The sequence below is a fragment of the Pteronotus mesoamericanus genome, unplaced genomic scaffold, assembly GCF_021234165.1.
Source record: "Pteronotus mesoamericanus isolate MK-2021 breed Mesoamerican mustached bat unplaced genomic scaffold, CSHL_Meso_final scaffold_651, whole genome shotgun sequence".
Taxonomy (NCBI): Eukaryota; Metazoa; Chordata; class Mammalia; order Chiroptera; family Mormoopidae; genus Pteronotus; species Pteronotus mesoamericanus.
Window position 1 is genome coordinate 42,826,326 of NW_026555325.1, and position 5,137 is coordinate 42,831,462.

General features: G+C 35.2%; 1 pseudogene; it reads left to right on the plus strand.

Moving 5' to 3' along the window:
- Positions 1-2,967: 2,967 nt before the first annotated feature.
- On the plus strand, positions 2,968-3,441 carry LOC129061917 (ubiquitin-conjugating enzyme E2 L3-like; annotated as a pseudogene).
- Positions 3,442-5,137: the final 1,696 nt, after the last annotated feature.

The window sequence follows — 5,137 nt, forward strand, 5'->3', positions numbered from 1 at the left end:
CATCACTATAAAGTAATATTTTGCAAGATAATTGCTTACTTACATTGCCAAAAGCAATATATTTTTCTGAGAAGTTTCACAAAACTGTATTCTTAGTATGTTTATTTCTGTCATAGATATTCAAAAGTTATAACAATTTTCAAGTTTTTAGTACTTTGTTGTTAATATTTTTAATCGATTAAATTTCTTCAGGACTTTTCAGACTGGAAATATGATAGTGTGGAGATAATGGTCTGGCTCTAGACACGATTGCACTGTCAACATTTGAAAAAGCAAAGTGTATTCTGATACCGTTTTAAGAATAAGAGTCTGTAGTGGACAAACATACTGTTAGAGTTAAGAAGATATCCACTGGGAAAGGATTCTAAGTAATAATTCTCTTCCCAGAGACCATACTGGAGACATAATGTTAACTTTATTGAGGACAGAGTTTGAGACACATCCTTTAATGAAAACTCTATCTGATCATTCTCTCTAATTATTCAACATTTATATATGCCTTTATCAATTCTTCATATAATATTTATTATGGAATCATTGAACATACAAAAGAATCTAAAGAACAATATAAATGAATAAACAAAACAGAGGCAGACTCATAGATACAGGAAATAGACATGGTTGCTGGGGGATGAGGGTGGGGAGAATGGGTGAAAAGGTGAAGGGATTGAGGAGTACAGATTGGTTGATACAAAATAGTCATGGGGATATAAAGTACAGCACAAGAAATACAGTCAATAATGTAATAACTACATATGATTCTAGTCGGTTACTGAAAATATCAGGGGGAACATTTTTTAAAGCATATGATTGTCCAGCCATTATACTGTACACCTGAATCTAATACAAAATATCATTGAATGTAAACTGTAATTGAAAAAATTTAAGAAAACAGTATTGTATTGTGAAAATACATTTTCCCACTAATGGTACATGAGTGACCATGGATTGGGACTCTGAACTTGATTAAAGAAAGAGAGCAACTATGGAATAAAATATATTTTTTCAAACCATGGTGCAAGGCTGATTTATAAAGATAGAGACATACAGTTAGAAGGTTTCTGTGTCTGGTTACTTGTTATGGTCATTGCGAGCCATAAAATCTTACATTTGTAAATTATGTAACACTTTAGATGTAAATGTAGAAGATAAATGTAGAAGATTAAAAAAATGTAGAGGAGCAAAGCAGTCAGGACAGATAGAGTCTGAGATCATTTTTGTTTGGATATAGCAAAAAAAAAAAGTGACCAAAGATTTTGGAGTCTGTCAACAAAAAAATTTACAGTTTTATTATTTTGTGATTGATTATCTTTTCTGCCTGCTATAGCACTTACTTTTACCTGGATTCAACTACTACTACCCCAACCATTCTCACTGATGTAAACTGGCAGCCAAGGAGAGTGGACAAGAATGTTCATGCATGAACAATGACAACTTCACCATACTAGTCAGTGGGAGTGGTAGACACCATTGAGTGAACATGTGTACTGTGTGGCCCTTGCATCCAAAATGACTGAGCAAGTAGAATGACAAATCTGCACCAACTTTTGCATTAAGCTTAAAAATGTCTCTGTGGAAACCATTCAGATACTTCAGAAGGCCAAAGCTACGGGCAATTGGTGACTGGCAGCTTCATCACAATGACATGGTCACTTATGCATCATGTCTCTTGCAGAGTTTTCTGGTGAAACATCAAATCACCCAGGTGACTCAGCCTCCTTTCAGCCCAGATGTGGCACCCTGCAACTTCTGGCTTTTCCCAAAACTAAAATTACCTCTGAAAGGGAAGAGATTTCAGACCATCAATGAGATTCAGGAGAATATGATAAGGCAGCTGATGGTGATTGCGAGAACTGTGTGAGGTCCCAACATGCCTACTTTCAAGACTGAGGCATCATTGTCCTATATAATGTCTCTTGTATCTTCTTCAGTAACTGTCTCTATTTTTCTTATTACATGACTGGATACCCTCTGGACAGAACTCATATAACTTTGTGGAATTCCTTTTTTTGTTAAAATACATCATATTTCTAATTAAAATATGCAACCAAAACCATAATTCTGTAAGTATATTTTTCAAAAATCACAGTTAAATTTTAATTATATTTAATTATAAAACTTCTAGTATTTCCTATGGGTCCGAGCTACTTTTCATAGGTACTAGCTTCTTAAAACCCATGTTTAGTAGTAATATCTTTCTGCTTTCTTTGGCTCTTTGAGACTAGCCTAAATACACTGTCTCCATCTAAATCTGGCATTAATTCTATGTGTAGGGATTTCTAGCAATGTGTGCAGGTTTTCCAGGGCTCCCCCCTCAAAAAGAAAACCTTCTAGTTAGCTCCGTATTTCAATGCTGCCTCATCATTCTGTTAGTAAGAAGAAAAGGGAAGAGAAGGAAAAAGAAGAGAAGAAGGAAATAAAGAAGGATGGAGAAGAGACGAGAGGAAGAAGGAAAGAAAGGGGAAATTCTCATTAAGAAAAAATACCTTAACAGCATGTACAACATTTCATTGAGAAATGTATTTAAAAAGGCCTTTGGAATTCAAAGCAAGAAGAAATGCTAATGCCATATTTATGCTTTATCTATTCTTTACATTCCCTACTTCCTGGGGTCTACAATGCTTCTTATTTATGACTTGACCAGCTAACTGAATAGAAGAGAAATCAATTTAGTAGTCAAAATGGAGCAAAAATGAATGATAATTGTATGTAATTCTGCAATTAAATCTATTTTATAGATCTTAGAAATACATTATAAAATCCTAGGATTTTACTTAACCTCTTGATTAAGCTTTGGGTGAAGAACTTGTTAATAATAGCAGCTGTTGTGAATCCAAATGCAATCTATCCTAAAGTACTCTTACTTTTTATTATTCACTCTGATACCTTTTTTAATGAAGATGATATTTTTACCCGTTTTCTATTCCCTACAGCACAAATTAACCATTGCTGGTGCTGAGATCCAAGATGGCGGCCAACAAGAGACACATGAAGAAGCCTGAAGAAACCCGCAAATGTGGAATGAAAAACTTCCTTAACATCCAGGGTGGGGAAGCTAATGTATTGACTTGCCAGCAGTTTATTGTACCTAACAACCCTTCATATGATAAAGGGAGCTTACGAATCCAAATAAACTTTCCAGCACAGTACCTAGTCAAACTAGGAATGATCACGTTCAAAAGAAAGCTCTATCACCCTAACAATGACGAAAAAGGGCAGATCTGTCCGCCAGTAACTAGTAATGAAAACTGGAAGCCACAATCAAACACGATCAAGTAATCCTGTCCCTAATAGCACTGATGAATGACCCCTTTAGACTGACCTATTTGAAGAATACTCTAAGGACTATAAAAAAAATTCTGTAAGAATGCTGAAGAAATTATAAAGAAATATGGGAAAAGTGACTTGTGGAATAAAAAGTGCCGGGTTAGATTCCAGTGAATGGGACCAGAGACCCTGAGCAGTGCATCCTGACACCTTGCAAAGCAGGACTCCAGAAAATTAATATGTTCCACCACCTTGAGTTCTGCTTATGGCGTTTGCGTACAGTTTTCTTAATCAAAAGTGGTCTAGGTAACCTGTAAAAAAAAGGATAAAAATTTTAAGATATTCCAAAAATAAATTGCTGGTGCTCAATGATCTCAGCTACAGTTAGGGAGAAAAGTGGGAAATAAGCTTCACTAGGCGAACACCTGACACAGTGAAGCTCATTTTCTTATGAATTATGCTAAAAGAAAAGAAAAGATTAACTCAGAACAAACATATGTCCAAAAGAGCAATGAATCTTTCTGCAAAATTGTTATGGGAAAACTCTTTTCCCATATGCTTTTCATCTTACATGAGAAGGATAGAAAAGTGAGTAGAGAGATTTTAGAAATATTTTCACATAAGAGATATAAAGAATTAAGTAGAATATATTACAGTTATTATACCAGGAAAAAAAAAAACTAAAATAAAAACCTACATACTGCTTGTTTGGTGTTAATTTAAATATTTTATTCATTTATTTTTAGAGCAAGAGGGAGGGAAGGAGATAGATAGAGAAACATGCATGTATAAGAGATGTTGCCTCCTGCACACCCCAACCAGGGACCTGGCCGGCAACCCAGGAACGTGCCCTGACCGGGCCTCCACCTGGCGACCTTTCAGTTTGCAGGCTGGTACTCAATCCTCTGAGCCACATCAGCAGTGCTGTTTGGTGTTAATTTTAAAGAATATCCCCCAAAAGTAATGGTTATATTAGTTATAAAGCTCTATACTAATGCAAGTTATCTGATTTTGCTACCTAATTTATCCACTAAAGAGCCATGTGCTTTTCTGCAAAGCACATTAACTCCTCTGTGTTAGTCATCTATAATAATGACAAATGTTGGGTTAATGATACTTGAGATCCCATTCAATTCTAATATTTTATAATTTGTGAACTATATTGTTTTATATATTGATATATATTTTTTAATTTTTAACTACAATAAAAAGTACATAACATTTTTAACTGTTAAGTGTACAGTTCAGTAGTGTTAATATTCACATCACTGCATATCAGATCACGAGAACTTTTATATCTTGCAAAGCTAAAAGCTCTATGCCCATTAAAAAACAACTCATTTCCTCCTTTTCCTAAGCCCCTGGTGACTACCATTCTAGATTCTGTTTCTATGAATCTGTCTTTCTGTGATTACTTTATTTAACAGAATAATGTTCTCAAGATTCATCCATATTATAACATATGACTGGATTTCCTTCCCTTTTACAGCTGAATAATATATCCAGAATGTATTCAACCTAGCCATATGATATGAAAAATGGAGACATTTACAGAAGATACAAGAAACATTGTACATAGGACAATGCCACCCCAGTTCCCTTCAAACTAGGCACCTTGAGACCACACACAGTTCTCCAAATCACCATCAGCTGCCCCATCATCTTTTCATGAATCTCATCAAGAGTCTGAAATCTCTTCCCTTTCATAGGTGATTTTAGTTTTGGGAAAATCTAAAAGTCACAGGGTGCCAAATTTGGGCTTTAGGGGGAACTGAGTCACCTGGATCATTTGATGTTTTGCCAAAAATCTCTACACCAGATGTGGTACATGAGCAGGTGTGTTGTTGTGATGAAACTGTCAATCACCAGC